At 45.8% G+C, this 19,757-nt stretch overlaps 1 protein-coding gene across 4 annotated transcripts in view; it reads right to left on the bottom strand.

The window, feature by feature from the left end:
* LOC146860386 (transient receptor potential cation channel subfamily M member 7-like) overlaps positions 1-19,757 on the bottom strand; it is a 1,286,036-nt gene that overhangs the window by 448,868 nt on the left and 817,411 nt on the right. The window lies entirely within an intron of this gene.

Genomic DNA, 19,757 nt, shown 5'->3' with positions numbered 1-19,757 from the left:
TCATTTCCTTGACATCGATCTGTCCAAAGCTGATGCTAAAAAGGACTTATGGTACACGGCCAAGCTACGTTTCATCCGCACCTCTTTAAGCTGTCAGAGGGCACTACGTGATGCCCGGTTTAGTATGAATGGCAGAAGGGTGAAAATGCTCCCTGAAATGAACAGTGGGACCCATTTTTCAAAAAAAGACAGTGATGAGGGACTAACGATCCAGATGTCACTATGTTTTTAATCCCTTCATGACCGGCCCAGGCACTTATTTAAAAGGATTTACACAAAATAACAAAAATCACACTTTGAGTAAAGTTCTGATGTTTTGCCAAATTTGGTGCAATTCCATTCACTCGTTTTTAGTAGTGTATCCCAAATGTTCCTATGGAAATTAATATGGGAAATTGATGTTTTGGGACCTGCCCTTTTTCTTGGCTCCTCCTTGACAGATTACCTCGAGGCTACAGGCACCACACATCCTTTTCAGCCTCAGCATCTGCCAAGCCACCAGCCACACACATTCTATTCTACCACCTCACATTTTCATTCTCCCTCTCACACGACCAAAACACATTTAATAACGCATGCATTCCAGTTATTCATAAGCATATGGAAATCTACACTACATATCAAACACCTCCCTTCCTTTGATAAACACACAAGACAAATAAGTACACACAAACACATACAACCACTAACACTCTTACAGCTGGAGTCAACCAGATCATGCAGCAAGTCACAAAAAAAAAAGTTGTTTTTTTCCAGTGGCTAGACCAATAGAATGAAACCTGCTCTCTTAACTCTGATTGGCTCTTGGCACCCAATGAGTGTCAAGGGGTCTTTTATAACTTTGAAAGTGTGTTGGTATGACTGAGGGATGAGAGGTAGGATGGTGGAGGAGAAATCGAGATTATGGATGAGAAATAGGGTTAATGGATAGGAAGTAGGGATCATGGATGAGAAGTAAGGATGATGGATGAGAAGTGGGGATGAAGGATGAAAAGTAGGGATATGGATGAAAAGTAGGAATAAGGAATGAGGGATGAGAGGTAGCAAGGAGAAAAAGGGATCATGCATGAAGGATGAGTAGTAGGGATGATGGATGAGAAGTATGGATTATGGATGAGAAGTAGGAAAGATGGATGAGAAGTAGAGATGAGAAGTAAGGGTGATGGATGAGAAATAAGGGTGATGGATGAGAAGTAGGGGTAAAGGATGAGAAGCACAGGTGAGAAGTAGGGATGATGAATTCGAAATAGGGATGAGAAGTGTGGATTATAGATGAGACGTATGAAGTAGGGATGAGAACTAGGAATGATGTATAAGAAATCGGGATGTGAAGCAGACTTGATGGGTGAGAAGTAGGGATGAAGGATGAAAAGTAGGGATGAAGGCGAAAAGTAGGGATGAAGGATGAAAAGTGGGGATGAAGGATGAAAAGTAAGGATGAAGGATGAAAAGTAGGAATAAGGAATGATGGATGAGCAGTAGCAATGAGCAATAGGGATCATGCATGAATGACGAGTAGTAGGGATGATGGATGAGAAGTATGGATTATAGATGAGAAGTAGGAAAGATGGATGAGAAGTAGAGATGAGAAGTAAGGGTGATGGATGAGAAGTAGGGGTCAAGGATGAGAAGCACAGATTAGAAGTAGGGATGATGAATTCGAAATAGGAATGAGAAGTGTGGATTATAGATGAGAAGTATGAAGTAGGGATGAGAACTAGGAATGATGGATAAGAAATCGGGATGTGAAACAGACTTGATGGGTGAGAAGTAGGGATGATGGATGAGAAGTAGGGATGATGGATGATAAGTAGGGATGAGTAGTTAAGAATGAATATTCCCTAAAATGAATGATGTAATGCTTGTGGCTTAAGTGTTCAAAGGTGCACACATGACTGATGGCAGACATGTGTCAGGGATTTGCACATCCCAGTGGCACTACTAACCTATACCCCCATATGCTCAGCCCCTTGCCATTATCCATACCCTTTAGCCCTTACCTATACCCCCTGTTATCTTACCTGTTTGCCCCACCACTTCTCTTAACCCCTTACCCCATACACTTAAATCCTTACATCTTAACTCTTACTCTTAGCTTTAACATCTTATGCTTACTCCTTACCATTACCCCATACACAATTACCAGCAACATCTTACCATTAACTGCTTGCCCCTTGACTTAGCACCATACTTCCTTACCTTACCTAAACCCTCTCCGTTTCTGGAAAAGCACTTGCAGGGGTCTTTATCTTTGTCCAAATTTTAATTCATGCAGCCAACAGTTAACATGACGCGTTTCGGCTACTGCCTTTCTCCAATGTTACAATGTTGCGCGCCAACCACCGGCATTAAAATCCTCAACATCCGGTCACATGATGCAGGTCAAAACAAAAATCAACATGGGACAATAATTTCTGTTCTATCACAGGCGCCATCTTAAAGCATGCATAAAGTGGCTAAATCCAAATGTCTAACGCTATATCAGCCCTCTGATGTAAATAGAATATCATACATTCAGTAATTTCATTTATCATGTTGCAAAAAATAAAATCTAGACATTCTCATGATTCAAACAGCGTGGCGCTAACTGAAATGATATAGAGCCGTATATCGGCATTAACAGGCAAGCACCACCTTCAAAGCCACAATTATGGCGCACATGTGATCTATAATCATGCCGTGTATCGGCTGAGTCCGTACTATAGTTACTTAATTTCCTGCATCAAAGACCAATAAATCAATAATTACATAGCATGTTACAAAATCAAATATATATATATATATTTCTCTCAGAATCTACACCGATAACCTTAAAATTCATAATCTTCCTTAGGTTACACATAAATTACAGATTTAATCGTCCAGGTGTACAGCTAACTCTTCCCCTATATTCATTCCCTTTGGGGTCTTGGTCTCTAGGTCGATAATATATCTGGATTCAAGTCTGCGCAACTTTCTGATCCCATCTCCACCTCTTACGTTAGAAGGAATCATATCTAGACCATAATATCGTAACAGCTCTCTGTCACTGCCATGTTTCTCTGCATAGTGTCTTGCGACCAGATAAGTGTCATCTTTTTTGGCTATCGCCCTCATATGTTCTAATACCCGTATCTTAATGGGATGAATTGTGCTGCCAATATATTTCAGTCCGCAAGGACATTCTAAGCAGTATACTACATAAGTAGTGTTACATGTGATGAACTTCTTTATGGTTCTAGGTATCTTAAGGCCTGTCACTTCATATGTCAATGTTCTTCTACTCCCTGCACAGGCCTTACATCTGCCACGAGGATAGAAATCCCTAAGCTCCCTTAGGGTCCCGCTTGTGTTTGGTCTAGTATAGAAATGACTTTGTACTAGATTATCCCTCAATGATCTCGCCTTCCTAAATGTTATCAAAGGGGCAGCTGGAATATCTGAGCCTATCACATTGTCAGTCTTTAAAATATGCCAGTTCTTCTTCATGATTTTTCTCAAATCATTGGCTTCATTAGAAAAAGTTGTTATAATCCTGAACGTATTATCTCCTGTCTCTGTCTTATTCTTCTTCATCTCATTAGCAAGAAGTGTTTCTCTTGGTATGTTGTTGACCCTATTAAGGGTTACCTCTAAGAAATCCCTATTATAACCCCTATTGACAAATCTATTCAGACTGGCCTTGGCAGCTAATTCAAAATCCAAATTCCTCGTGCTGTTACGTTTTAATCTTAAGAATTCCCCATAGGGGATACTTCTAACCAACCTAGGTGGGTGGTTGCTAGCCGCATGTAATAATGAATTACCGGCTGTAGGTTTTCGGTATAATGACACATTTGGCTTGTTGCCTATTACACTTATTTTCAAATCCAAGAAGTTAACCGTGTTAGAACTGACCTCACCGCTAAACTCTAGATTGACAACATTGTCATTCAGACTATTAATGAACTCACTAGCTGATTCCATCGAACCATTCCAAACAATACACAGATCGTCAATATAACGGTACCAGGAAACTACCCTATTCATGTCGATACTTCCCTGTGCTCTGGATACCTGCTCCTCCCACCAGCCTACGAACAAGTTTGCATAGCTGGGGGCAAAGCAGGTGCCCATCGCAGTACCGGAGATCTGCCGGTAATAATCATCACCAAATACAAAGATGTTATTGGTTAAACAGAATTCTGTGAATTGTAAGATCATTTTGTTATGTTCTGCAAACTTCAAAGATTTTTTATTCAAAAAATGTGCCACCGCTTCAAGGCCATGCTTGTGATTTATCCGGGTATAAAGACTTGTGATGTCCTGGACAATTAATTTATACTCCGGATCCCATGATTGTTTTTCAATACGGTTCAGAAAATCTCGCGAGTCTTTAATATATGCTGGTATGTCTTTGACAAAAGGAAAGAGGAAAAAATCAACAAAAATAGACAAGTGTTCTGTAAGTCCCCCTTTCACTGTTTTCATGTATCTTCTGAGTGTGGTAAAATGTAGGCACCACAGGATTTAAACAACGAAGAAAAAGGAATTCATCCATACTGAGCATTTATTTATCAAACCATAACTTGATGAGATCAGGATATCTATGGACACTTTCCAAATAAACATTCTTAGTGATTTTTTGATAATTGTTATTGTCTGATAACTGTCTTTGTGCTTCAGCATTGTAATTTTCTCTTGTCTGAAGGACTATATTGCCTCCTTTATCTGAAGGTTTACATATGATCTCTGTGTCAGCACATAGATTTTTAATAGCTTCTCGTTGTTCTTTCGTCACATTCTGATTTTTGGAGCCAGATTGTCGTTTTCTGAGCGTTTGAAGATCTTTAATCATTGCCTCTGAAAAGACATCGATCGCATCCAGAGATAATTGAGGTAGAAACTGGGAAGTAGGTTTAAATGGACTCTCATCCCTTTCTTATTCAAATCCCAGTTGTACTGTTCTTTGTACCTGATCTATCATTTGAATGATTTGTTCCCGATTGTCGAGTCCAAGTGATTCCATCACATGTGCGCCATAATTGTGGCTTTGAAGGTGGTGCTTGCCTGTTAATGCCGATATACGGTTCTATATCATTACAGTTAGCGCCACGCTGTTTGAATCATGAGAATGTCTAGATTTCATTTTTTGCAACATGATAAATGAAATTACTGAATGTATGATATTCTATTTACATCAGAAGGCTGATATAGCGTTAGACATTTGGATTTAGCCACTTTATGCATGCTTTAAGATGGCGCCTGTGATAGAACAGAAATTATTGTCCTATGTTGATTTTTGTTTTGACCTGCATCATGTGACCGGATGTTGATGATTTTAATGCCGGTGGTTGGCGCGCAACATTGTAACATTGGGGAAAGGCATGAGACATATAGCATTAGTCCTAGGGCACAGTGATCCCAGGACCCACATCCTACACACACGACAGCATACTAGGTAGTTGCACTTTGGAAAACTCAAAGGTGACAAGCACATAGTAAACGCTAATTATAAAATACAGGGGTTTGTGGGTGTATTGAGTTTGTTGTTCCCAGCAGAGTCCCTTATCAATTCTCTGCAAGAGCTTCTGTGGCAGGTCTGATAGATTCTAAGCACCCCCCACATTTCAGTAACTACACTTCAGAGAAGGACGAGGAGCCAAATAATTTTACATTTGCCTTTTCACCACAAGGGCAAATTCCGCCTTTGAAGCCTTGTACGGTATAATGCCAAAAACAAGTGAAGTTTCACAACACTGGTACACAATATAATGCTCAACATCTTGAGGGCCAATAAGGGCCAGGGTCCCCTAAATCAAGTCACCCACTAAGGTATTGGAGATATCTGTAGGTATTTGAAGGTCATCCTCAGGACCAGAAAAGTTATCCCTTTGTTTGACTGGGGTTTGTTAAGATGCAAAGCATACCCTAATATTGCAAATACCTCTGAGTCTTTGTACACAATGGCTGATTACGTTGAAATACCCCAGACTGTGCGACCCAAACTTAACACACATCTACCAGATGTGAGAGGTCACATTTGTTGCATTCAGGGTCAGACTTGCCGTTAGGGCAATCTGGCTGTGCCAGAAGGGCTAGAATGATAGGTCAGTGTATGGATTGGTGTTTCGGCTGTTTATGGACCTGTTTTATGGTGTGGTGGGCCAGTTTTCACTGTTGATTTCCACAATATTCCTACAAACATTGCCTTCAACAAGCACAAATGCATGCAGTCTCCCAAGCTTTGCAAAATAATTATATAGTATCTTTACACGCTCTGAACTGTGCTGATTTGCAAACGTGAGGCACTTTTGTGTTTTTTAGCTAGCTGATTCAGTAATGGGGGGCCACTTTTATATTGTTGCCTGGGCCTATTTTCTGTTCCAGTCTGATCCTGCTTGTATGGACAGATCCAATTTATATCAACTATATTCTTCTACGGGGGGCATGGCCGTGCCGGCGGCGAAGATGACCGCCAGCGAGTGAAGCCCTGGAGATCGGCTGGCTTCATCTGCGATTCCCACATGAGGCAGCCTGTTGATTTGCGATTGCAGCGGAGTACCTGGCGGCGGAGGAGCTGCGGCGCGGGATGATTTTCTTCCCGGGCGCCGGCGCAGGTCCTGTGTGAGGAAGCACCGTGTTGAGGGAGGAGCGGCCTGTGCCGGTTCGGCCTGTTCCGGCGTCCCGGTGGATGCTGCCCCGCGCCCACCGGTGTCGGGTGAAGGTCCCCGTCGGCATGCTGCAAATTCAAGCCGGGCGAGTCGTGCTGTGTCTGCGTGCTCCCCCCCCCCCGCTGCGGCCGCTGGGTCGGCTGCTCCGCCCCGCTCCTACTACGCGCTGTGCGGAGCGCACGAGGGGACATGGCCCTCGGTCCCTCGCCACTGGGGCTGGGCACTGGTCTGGCGCTGCGACTGCAGTGTGTGGGGGTGACGGCTGCGTGCCTGGCTGCACCCGGGAACAACGAGGGCCCCGTCTGCCGGATGATTCTCCCTGAAGCGCTCTGGGGCCCTGGCTGATGCTGCATGAGGGTTGCTGCCCCTTCGGTCCCTCTGTAACAGGCTGCAGGCACATACATGACATTCAGATACCGCAGGTTGCACCTCCAGTGCTACAAGGTGTGCAGAGGTGCTCTGTGCATACACCCCCCCCACCGGTACTGGTGACCACATGCTTGCCGCAACATCCGTTCTTGCCTTAATATAAGAGACTTCACCATCTAGGTCGCCCTAGCCAACGGGGCGTGGACTTTGCCATAAAAGCGCGTTTGTGCCAGCCAGCTACTCTTATGGGCCTGGAGGAACCGGGGCTCACACAACGTGGATTTCTGGCCCTCTGTTAGTGCGTCTTGCATTTCTGCCCGTTCCCCCTCCTTCCCTCACCCTCCACTCACGTAATGGGACGCAAGGATCCCAGGCAAAGAACTCTGCCTTTCGAAAAAGCTGCTGCAGGTGCACCATCTCAAGATCTTGCCATGGCAGAGAAGGAGCCGGCTGCGGCACATCCTGAGCCATCGGGTTCCTCCGTCCCTTCACTGCTGCTGGAAAGGAAGGCGGGTTTCAAGGCGCTGGACTCCCGCTTTGACTCCCTGGACCAGACGATTGCATCCTTGGGTGCCAAAGTACAAGGCCACGACAGGCGACTCGACGTGGCAGATGCTTGTGTTTCAGATCTGGAGGATGGGGCGGCTCAGTCCTCAAAGCGGCTGGAGTGGGCGGAGCGTCTTCTCAAGGAAGTAGCCATAACAAATGCGGACTTGGAAGCCCGCGGACGACACAACAACGTCCGCATTATGGGAGTCCCGGAGACGACATCTACAGGCCGCATGGACCTCTTCGTGGAGAAGTTACTTACAGACTTGTTTGGCAGCGAGGCCTTTACGCCTGGCTTTGTGGTAGAGAGAGCCCACAGGTCGCTGGGCCCCAGGCCCAATTCAGGACTCCCGCCCAGACCCATCATAGAGCGCCTCCTGAATTTCAGGGACCGAGACTCCACGCTCCGTCTGGCCAGAGAGCGCGGCACGGTTTAATGGCAGGGGTCCAAGTTGGCATTCTATCCAGACTTTACTCCGATGGTCCAGGAGGCGCGCCGCAAATTTCAAGGAGTCAAGGCAACGCTACGCAATCTTGGCCTTAAATATGGCATGCTGTACCCCGCGAGACTCAAGGTGGATGTGGACGGCAGGTCTCGTATATATTTGATGCCCCGGCGCAGGCCCAGGAATTCTGTTGCACATACAAGGCGCAGAACTCTCAATCATCGACGGGGATGGGGGGCGCTTGCTTCCCCACCACATAGCACGTATTCCGACCACTCCCCAGTGGTCTTACGTCTGCTGCTACCGCACCCGGAAGGGTACGAAAAGCGGTGGCGGTTCCCAAGTAGGGCCCTCCTGGATGATGTGTTCAAGGGTGAAGTTCGAGAGGCAATTGAAGACTACTTCGAAAACAACACTGGCTCGGTGGACACTGCGGCGGTGCTGTGGGAGTGGTTTAAGGCAGTCATAGGGGGGTATGCATCTCCAAACAATCCGGTGTCCTCCGGGATTTCCTCGGACGCTAACTCGCATTGAGCACGACATAGCCAGGCTTGATTCCCATCTCGCATCTCATCCGGATCCTAGGGCTCAGGCAGAGAGGCTCGCCCTCCTGGCAGAGTATAGAGACACAGCCGATAGGGAGATACTGTATTTGGGGAAATACCAGACTGCGCGGCGATGCGGAGAGGGCGAGCGTCCTGGCAGAGTACTGGCACAGATGCTGAGACCACCTTACAGCAAATCATACATTACTGAGTTACACTCAGCTTCCGGCGCCTTGCTCACCTCCACATCAGCCATTCGAGATGAGTTTCTGGACTACTCTATGGCAGACCCAGATGGCGCTGCCTAAACTGCCTACTTGGGTGAGATTGCGCTGGTGTTTCTGGAAAAAGACATGCTGGACTTCATGGCAGTGCCCATATCAGTCACGGATGTCACATTGGCTATAGACTCCCTGCGCAGTTCCTCTGCCCCGGTGCTTGACGGCTTGACGGGGGATTTTTATAAAGAATTCAAAGACATCCTGGCCCCACAGCTGATTGAGGTCTATGCGGAGGCATTGGAGAGACGGGTTCTCCCCCCTACGCTGTGGGAAGCTGTGATCATACTTCTTCCGAAGCCTGGCAAAGACCATCGGCAATGCGGTGCATACCGACCATTGTCTTTGTTGAATCAGGATTATAAAATCCTAGCTCAAGTGCTCGCAAATAGACTATCACAGCTGTTGGAGTATATCATTTCTCGTATGCAATCCGGCTTCGTCCCCCGACGTTCTACATCCCTAAATCTTCACACGCTGTTTTCCGTGCTCCATAGAATAAGTCCCAATATCCCCGTGGCGGCGGTGTTGTAGGACGCGGAGAAAGCGTTTGACTCCTTGGAGTGGCCTTTCCTTGTGGAGGTGATGCAACGCATGGGGTTCCCCTACGGTTTTATCTCCACGGTCTCGCTGTTATATAGCAAACCATCAGCGCGACTCCGCCTGAATGGCACCTTGTCCAGGCCATTTCAACTATACCGGGGGACCAGGCAGGGTTGCCCTTTGTCCCCGCTCTTATTCATCCAAGCCATGGACCCTTTAGTGAGGCATTTCCAGGAACACCACTTACATAGAGGATTGCAGTTTAACACCGGTCCGCTCCTTGCTTCCCTTTACGCTGATGATACCATTCTTTACGTCCGGGAGCCACATACTAATCTGTCCCACCTGATTCGTGAAATTGTTCGCTTTGGTAGATTTTCGGGGCTGGGCATCAACTGGCATAAGTCGATCATATGTCCGCTTACGGCATGCACGACCCAATGGGAATGCGAATTTCCTCTTGAATGGTGCCAAGACACGGTTAAATACGTGGGTATACACATTCATCTGGACACCACGCAATTCATTCGGTTAAATTACGGGCAGACTTTTCAAAAATTGGAGGAACAGGTTGATAGATGGCTGAGGCTGCCACTGTCCCTGGCTGGAAGGGTCGCTATCTTGAAAATGGTGGTCCTACCCAAATTCTTATATCTCTTTAACAACATCCCGATCCCCCTTTCTAATGGCTTCTTTCGCACCTTGCAGACACTCATGACACGACTGATATGGGGCGGGAGGAGACCACTTGTTCGCTGGTCGATTATGACTCTACCGTATGACAGAGGCGGGTTCAATGTGCCAGACTTTCACTTATATTACCTAATGGTGCAATGCCACTATGCGTTCGCTTGGTTCCTTCCCGATGCACGTATACCCTTTCTACGTCCGGAGTCAGGCCTGGTTCTCCCCAACAAATTATGCGAGGTACTGTCGAGTGGTTTTCCTAAAGACAGGAGCGACATACAAACAGTGTCCACCACTGCCTGGGCGTGGGGCAAGTTGAGAAAGTACACAGGCGTGACACAGCTTTGCCCAATGCTCGATGGCTCCCAATCACAGGAGAGAGGCTAGTTCAGAACACGTTGTCCACATTAGAAATTGCAAAAGTGGGTGATCTCTTCCCGGGGGGCCATATTTTTTCGTTAGATGAGGATGTCAGGTTCACTGGGTGCAATTTTATGACGCAATTTCTCCTGAGCCGCATGAAATCTGCACTGCGCGCTGCTCTTCCCTCTTTCCCAGTTGAGCCGGACTCTTTCCCCCCACTCACTCTGGTATTGGAGGCCCCTGGCGGCAGACGCCTTATTTCCAAAATGTACAAAGCGTGCGTTAAGATGCTGCCGGTGAATGACTCAAGCATTAGACAGGCCTGGGAGGCGGACACGGGTTGCACCATTACAGATGAACAATGGACCAAATGCTGTGTGGCTACTAAGGACATATCACTTAACAGCTTCCATAAGTTGCTGCACTTTAGATTTCTCCGTCGCGCTTACTTCACATCTGCCTAGGCAAAGAGGATAGACGCCAATAAACCAAACACCTGTCTGAAATGCTCCGCACTGCATGCTGATTTTATACATCTGGCATGGCTCTGTCCCCGTTTACAGTCCTATTGGGCTGCGGTGCATGAGACTCTGGGGAAGATAGTTGGCATTCCAATGGTCCCCATCCCTGAAATAGCACTTTTGGGGTACACGATACAGATTCCTAAGAAAGTCAGGAAACTAGCATCATTGGGGCTACTTTTAGCTAAGAGAGAGGTTGCCATCAACTGGGGCAGGAAGTCCACGCCTATGCTGCAAGACTGGCTGGGGAGTCTGGCACACTGCAACTTCAATGCTGAAATATACGCCAGTCTTATGCCACAGTCGTCACGCCCACGGGATATTTGGGGGCCACTGCGGACCTACTTGGATTCCAAGCGTGCCACTGCCACACAGGTGGATAACGGGATTGTGCCTGAGGGGGTTGGCTGAATGGGGGTGGTTCGTCGGTGCAGCGTGGCGAGTTTTACTCTACCAATGCTCCATAACTATGTATGGCTGGCATAGCTGTTTGGTTAGTCCTATTTCTTGGTCTGGGGAGGTGGGGAGTAGTTGGGGACTGTAGTTATTTGCTTGATGAGTCGGGATTCCTGGCCTGACATGTCTGTGCTACGCAATAATAATTGCCGCTGTATGTAACTGTCTGGTACAACTGGATTGGCATGTAAGGCGATCGTATGCAATGCAATGTGAATGTTATCCTTTATTTGAAAAATAAAACAGAATTTATAAAAAAAACTATATTCTTCTACTAAGTACTCCTTTGTGTGTGCCAATGAATTAGTAAAAAATAGATACAGTGCCAAGAATGCTACTGTGGATGGAGGTGCATGAAGCACTAGAGAGACATGTGCATGATGTGGAGAATGCTATGCCCCAGTATATGAAAGTATTACTGCCCTTCACAGCTAGCTGAGGCAAGTGAATGGGCGTTCGGTTGACAATAGACAGAGGAGCTGTGGAACATAAATCATGTGCACTTGGTTTATGAAGGAAATATTGCTTTCAAACTTCTAGTACTAAAAAGGCAGTCATTAAGATTAGTTAAGTGACTACTGTCATAGATGCACAGAAGAGGAAGTTGATGGAGAAACCTCCTTCTGGGTGTAAGATGTTCTGAATAAGTTATCTAAATTGAAGGCTTACACAAATGTGTTCACTGGCCTATGGGAGTCAAGTGGTTTGAGATCTTTCAACAGTTCCAGTCTGACTAATTCAAAACAAATTCTGTAAATACCAACAACTTAGACATGTCCCAAGACAACAGATTTGACTTAGTAGAGGCCATACCAGAATATTCACAGCTAAAAAGCTTGGGTACGCGAACAAGAACTGACTACAGGCCTGATTTTAACTCTGTATAAAACAATAAATGAAATGAGAAATGGACAGGGGTGTCTAAGATCCTGAGAATTAAGACTGTGACTTCATAAACCCAAGAGACTTTTCTATCACTGCCAGTTCTAAATATGTACAGCTTAAGACACCACACAGGGTATACTATACCCATAGAAACCCTGAATGCAATTGGATGGGTAACTACACTGATTTGTCTTAGGTGTGCACGGAAAGAAGGTACCTTCATACATACCATTTGGAAATGTACCTTTCAGAAGTTCTGGAAAGGGACATAAGGCTATCTTTAAAAACGGCAAAATTGAAGATGTGGTGGAAACAGGATCTGCCTAGGGACAATACGACATTAGCCTCTGAATTCTGGTTGCTCATAGGAACACAGAACATTGATGGAGAGTCCACATTCACCAGATATAAAAACATGATGTGAAAGTTTGCTGCCACTAGCACACATGTGAGGGTCTTCTCCTAATGTAATAGTGCTGGAACAATTTACTTGGAATCAATGTAATAATCGTGTATTCATGAAAATTGCAGCTTTAGTTCTTACTCCCTGTATGTGTCTAGCATACATGGTGTTCGTGAGAGTGAGATGGAACTGGGGCAAGCTCTATTTCAGACAGTTGAAATCAAGACTCATCTTGCTTCCTTCTACATAGTTTTTAATTGTATAGACTAAAGCAGGACTGGTTTTTCATTTTTTCAAATTCGATATGGGTGTACCATACTCAGGACTAACAGACACCAATTATATGGTACAAGAATCATGGACACGTTCTTATCAACCACAGTATATTTTCATTTATTTAAATTGTACTTATGTAACAATTAGGTCCTCCATAAAATGTACGCATATGATTCTGCTAAGGCTCTGCACAATGCTAGGTTTTTGAGCCACTCTTTGTAGAAGGACGAGGGATTGGACATCCAAGTGGTGGTCGCTTTTTATTTAGGCAGGAATTTTGACCATTGCAATAAACGTCTAGGTCCTTTAAGTATGAGATGTGTACTCCAAATGGGCCAATTGTAGGGATCTCATGAGCTCCATTTCTGCCACTTCTTCTGCAGGGTTGAACAATTGTGTACAATAGTCTTAGACTTTGAGTGACTCCACTTAGATGCAAAATAATTGCATTTGGGGCTCGACATTGATGACAGTTTTGATCGGTGTCTGTGTTTATTTTGAGTAGTTTCATGAGGAGTGGTATGTTTGATGTAGGTACTTAAAATGTATGAGTTTATGTCTCTATAGTTTGTGGATATCTTTTCAGATTGGCCACAGAAATATATCGAACGCTGCTATGCTAATATCCCGTTCCCAGTTCCTTTTGCTCTTATTAGTGGTGCTATTTTTTTGTTTTGTTATTGCAACTTATACAACATGGATAAGCAACGTTTTTGAGTTGCACGTTGATTATGTGGCTGAAATTCAGCAAGTTCTGATTGGAATCCTGGAATATTTTTGGGACAGTGTGGCTGCAGCATATGATCGGTAAAATACATCTAGTGTGGTTGTGCGGGACTCACTTTTGTACTGGGCTAATGTTAGGAATTGGCCATCTCTTTCTAAGTGTCCAATCAGTGATGTAACATTAGCTCCCACAGCCCCTGAGATCCAAGGGGCACCCTCCGAAACTGTGCACGGGGGTGGCCCCTGGCCTGAGAGCTCCTGACTGGCTCAGAGGGGGCCCTCCTTTGACTTTGCTGGGGGCCCCCTCAAGTTTTGTTACGCCACTGTGTCCAATCTGATGTAGCCCAATCATCAGGGATTCAAGTACACTTTGATAAGGGGCAAGAGTGTGTCCTGAATGAAAGCTTTTTGTGCTTAGAAGATCAGTGTTAGAGATGCATGTTGGTGCATGCGTTTCCAAGCCCAGCAGGTCACCTCTGCTGTGCAGACCTCTCTATGTGATCGCAAGAGATTCAGTGGTAGTTGGATTTGCATGTTCCTGATTCAGATTGTTCTCTATCTAGTATTAGCTGCGGAAAAGCACTGGATTAATAGAATCGATAACTCAGATATTGCCCCTAGGCCGCATGGTAATATGCATTCATACTGACAACTTCAAAATCTCCGCCCTCTAATGGCAGTTTGATTGACTCTACTATAACCCTCGCCTGCATGACTCCTAACACCAACTGTATCACCAATGTTGGTAATGTTCTGAAAAGCTAGGAAATTAGTTGGATTGGAATATTTATGAAGAGATAGAGCAGTTTTGGTAGAACATTTATTTCTGCCAACTAATTACAATGACAATTTGTAATAAAAGAGCCACTCGTGTGGTTTGGCACCCTATGATGACCTCCGACTACCACCATTTTAACTGACTTTAGTGTGTTATTTTACCCTAGCCTGGATATATGAGATGGTCCTGCCTATGCCTGCTTCTCTTCTTTCTTGTAATCTTGCTGTCTTTCAGTGGTAGCTGTCACGGAGTAGAATAGTCTTGCCAAGAATAGAAGATGTGGAATGTACTCTTTGGTTTCGAAGTGCAGTGTTGTGAGCGATGGTGCACACATCTACTTGGTGTTGCTTAATGATGAGTTCTTATTATTGGCTTTGACATGGCTTCATGTCATCTTGTTCTCTGACTTTGACTATTGGCTTTGACATGGCCTCATTTCATCTTGCTTTCTGCCTTTACCTTGCTTCAAACTTTTCTGTGTGCTTAGTGGTGCTTGCAAGTTGTGTGGATGAGAAATATAGGTGCTTACTATTGGCTTTGACATAGCCTCACGTCGTCTTGTTCTCTGATTTTGCCTTGCTTCTGTGTGCAAAGCAGTGCCTGCTATTCATATTCAAGGTCTTACTGCTCCACACTTATTTTTCGCACCTCACTGACCAGAGTGAACTGGATATTATCTGTGGAACTTACAACTCTGTCTCAGAGTCAAAATACGGGCCCCCGTCTTGGCCATGACGCAGACTGGTACTAGCCAGCTCTGTATTTTCCAATGAGAAAGGTGCAAGGTTTTCTAGAATCATGTTGAATAATGATATTTAAGCTGGGAGCCGACGGGGGTCAGGTGGAAGTTCACCACAGAATAGACGTATTGCTGTGGAGGTGAAGGAACTTGAGTCCTGACTGAAACGCCTACCTGGGCTTTTCTCACAGGCTTCCCAAAGCTAGAGTTGGCAGGATGTTGCAGAATCAGTCGGTGAGGTGTTCCTAACCATTTCTATTTTATTCTATTCTATTCTTTGCTACTTGTACATATTGCTGCATTCTATTTTGATCATTTATTTCAATTGTTCATTTATTGTAGTTAATTGACATCTGGGAGTCTGCATTTAATGATATATTTGGCCTACCGTTTTGAGCATTGCATTAATAAACTTGTGTGTTATATTCCATACATTTGGATTGGTTTATTTACCTTGTCTTAAATGAGTGTTATGTCTTACCTCAGTCTTAAGGGAGTGTTGGGGATTTGGGTGTGGCTTGATGGTGAGCAGCCACATTCATTATACAATTTGATCCAAGTTCTAATGTTTTTTATCTTGTCTACATTGAGACCGTAGTTCCTACATAATGTCATTCCAGGTTAGGAGAAACTCTATTTCAAGTGCTGATGTGGATGGTGTTAGGGAAAACAGTTCAGATTTCTCCCAGTTAATAAGTATGCAAGCAAGCATGGCCAGCAAACCATACACGTTTCCTAATGAGGGTTGAGATGTTGGTGACTGCATCCCTAACCAACCACCTCATGTCATTGGCAAACATGAAATTTAAGTATGTGTTGTGTGTGCTTTTCACATAACCAACACGTCAATGGCTCCACTGCAATTATACAAAAGAAGGGGTGCCCCTACCAATTGCAAAGTGGTCTGACAGTAGGCCATTGTTTGTGGATGTGGATCGGACATGGACACCCCTGCCTGATCTGTCAGAATGATAGCTGGCTTTGGGCGCGTAAGAATAATTGTGATTCGCTAAAATCTTGTCACCTAGGTTGAACATCGATGGCAGGTTTTAAGATTTCCATTTGGAAGTCTCTTTCGACAGTAGTCATTTTTTAGAAGCCCCACAAGGGTTTTTCCTTCCTATATCCTCATTCTTTCTCTTTCTTATGCATACTGGCCCCTGAGTTTTATCTGTCCGCAGCATCTCTGAAATACCTATGGTTAGCATTGATTTTGGCCAGAGTTGTAGTGTTACTGGCGATCTCATAGCATTCTGCTAAATTCTTCAGATCTGCTTCTAATCAATGTAGTTGATCTTAATACCTCTGAGGAAGCTGAGTCACTCTTATTATGCCCCAAAGCATCCCAGAGTATAGTGCATTTGCGTATTAATCTATAAGAATTCTGGGATGGCTTTTCTAATTTCTGCTTTGAAACATGGGTCTAATAGCGTCTCTGTTGGGAAATACCAGCTATGGCACTGTAGTTCATCTGAGTAGATTTTAAGAGTTGGCTGGACTGGGTAGTAGTCCAAGGGTAGAGCGGACATAGTTGGTATATTATTTCAAAGACTCATAGCATAGCATGGTTTTTCTTATTGTGTCTGATAGTCCATCCCTGCCCTTGATCTATCAAACTATAGGTATAAAGTGGTCTGCATATATCTGCCTGAGATGATCGAATGAAAAGGCACAGATTAAGTACCAGGTGAAAGAAGACAGTGAAGTCTATGTTTGGTCCATATGTTTGAGGAGTTTGACACCTGTGCCCCAACAAATGGCCCTGTAGTATTAAATATCTTACCTCATGGTATAGCTACTGTTTATACTAGTCTGAAATCTAATGATCAACATATACATATGCTTACTAGGTGGAAGTATGAGCTCTCAGAAGAAAAGTATACATTTTTTCCAAGTGACAAGCTGTTGGGGATCTTCTTGACAGGTCCACATGTGTTTCTTGGAGCAAAGTCAAGTCAATTTCATGTCTTTCTAGATATGCCTGTACTAGTAGTGTCTTTTGAGGATCGGTGAGTCCTCTCATGTTCCAAGATACGAAGGCCATTGCTGTACCATGTAGATTTATCTGATGTTTAACAGATGTGGTTTGTGTTAACTTTTAGTGGATGCAATGGCACATGTAGTGTCCTATGTTTATGTCTCGACCATTGTTAAGAACCCCTACCTCACAGCCCAAACTCCCACACTCAATCCCCTACTCTAAGAGAACTAGACCTAAGCAGCCAAAAAAATAGAAGAATTAACTTAACCAACGTCTGTGTGGAAGCATTTTGCCTCTTCGGTTTACTAAAGAATCTGGTTTCTGTCCTCTTTCCACAATACAGAGAGAAGGAGTAGACTTCTTTATGGCGACTGTGTGTCATCTCAGTCTCCACATTTCAGTCCAATCAGAGGACACCCTGACTTACTCTACTCAGAATTATATTCTGTTCAGGTCTTTCGCTGATGCACCTAAAATTATCAAAACTTACTCACAAACATAGGCCCAGATGTAGAATGGGCATTAGCGTTCACAAATCATCCGAATCCCTCCAAGGGACCACTGCCTCCTCATAAACAAACAAAAAAAAGAAACTTTCCTTTTGAACCTAGGTCTGGCTCCTAAAAGGAAAACGGTCTGCATTTTTTTTTTTGTAACATTTTTTATTTAAATTATTAGAAACAAAATGAAAAACAGCGCCAGCCACGCACAACTTCCCACGCAGGGGATACACCATATATGGGGGGGGGGAGGCCGCAGTGAGCAAAAGTTCAAGAGTGATAGCTCTCTAGGCCCGACAGTCCGCAAACCCTACGGGGCCTAAGGGACCAAGTCACGGCCCCAGACTCAAAGTTAAATAGCGAAGTTCAGCTCACTTCAGTTGTGAAAGCATGGCTTGGAGCGAGCCCCCGGGGTCTCTCTCCCCCCCCAGCACTACCAGCCCCCCCGCCAACCATGCAGAACACTATAAACCCTAAGTAGAAACCCCTCTAACCCCAACCCACCCCCCTACCCCCCAGTGGTGGTAGCTCTCAGGCATACTGACTACGGACGTCTGCGGACCCTCAGATCTGAAACAAATGAAGGGCTCTGAGCGAAGGTGGGGCCACCGCAGCCGGTAAACCCGTGGATAGAAAGCGGACTAAAGGTCCCCAACGGAAAATGAAATTCTTAAAGTTGCCCAGGAAAATATCCGCCATCCGCTCCGTGCTCAACAACTTCCACAACCTCGCATGTCACAATGAGATTGCCGGGGCTTCCCTCTTCTTCCATGCTGCCGCCAGGGTGATCTTGGCCGCTCCCATGCAAAGCCGAGAATCTTTTTGTCTGCTCGTGTTTGATGCTCAAGGAGTGGATCGCGAAGGCCCGGCAACACGTGAACTAGGGAATCCGTGATCGGGTACCCCAGGATCTCTTTAATGTGGGACAAGATCTCCTCCCAGTAGGGGCGGATGATCGGACAGTCCCACCATATATGGCGAAAATCCCCCAGTAGGCCACAGCCCCTCCAGCATCTATCCGAGGAGGCGGGAAATATGCGGTGCAGCTTGGCGGGTGAGAGGTACCAATCCAACATGGTTTTGAGGTGCGCCTCCCTTAATTCCACCTAGTGATTATGTTGGTGCATATCCTTCCATAGGCGGGACCACTCGTCATTCGTGATGGCGCGACCGACAAGGTCCTCCCAGAGGCCCATGTACCGCGGTCTCGGGGAGTTAGCCGTGGCTAAGAGGTGACTATAAATAAAGGAGATGGCCCCGCGCATGGACGTGGAGCGGGACAGAAAGATCTCAAAGGGGGTAGGCGGCCGAGTCGCCGCTTCCCGAACGGACGGTGATAGCGCCCAGTGCAGCAGTTGGGCGTGACGAAACTGCTCTGAGTGGGGGACCCCGTAGTCCCGCCTGCAATTGGCAAACGTCAAGGGGGCATGGCCATGAAATAGATGCGTGAGTGCAAGGCATCCCCCTTCTCTCCAGGCATCGAAGGGCCCCTCCCGCTGTGCCGGGGGGAATGCCGGGTTGAAGTGTATCAATCAATCAATCAAAGCATTTATATAGCGCACTACTCACCCAGAGGGTCTCAAGGCGCTGGGGGAGGGGGGTCCGCTACTGCTCGAACAGCCAGGTCTTGAGTTGCTTCCTGAAGGCGAGGTGGTCCTGGGTCAGGCGGAGGTGGGTCGGGAGGGAGTTCCATGTCTTGGCGGCGAGGTAGGAGAAGGACCGTCCCCCTGTGGTGGCTCTTCGGATGCGGGGGACGGCGTGGCCGGTCGATCGAAGCTGGCGTTTGGGAGCGTAGAAGTTGAGGCGGCTGTTGAGGTATCCTGGGCCTTGGTTGTGTAGGGCTTTGTGTGCGTGGGTGAGGAGTCGGAAGGTGATTCTCTTGTTGACCGGGAGCCAGTGCAGGTCTCTCAGGTGTCCGGAGATGTGGCTGTAATGGGGGATGTCCAGGATGAGTCGTGCTGAGGCGTTCTGGATCCGCTGGAGTCTCTTCTGGAGTTTGGCGGTGGTTCCGGCGTAGAGGGAGTTGCCGTAGTCCAGACGGCTGGTGACGAGGGCCTGGGTGACCGTATTCCTGGTCTCG

The sequence above is a fragment of the Triturus cristatus genome, chromosome 3_1 (assembly GCF_964204655.1).
Source record: "Triturus cristatus chromosome 3_1, aTriCri1.1, whole genome shotgun sequence".
Lineage (NCBI taxonomy): Eukaryota > Metazoa > Chordata > Amphibia > Caudata > Salamandridae > Triturus > Triturus cristatus.
The sequence above is the reverse complement of the archived record's forward strand: the minus strand, read 5'-3'. Positions and strand labels throughout refer to the sequence as shown.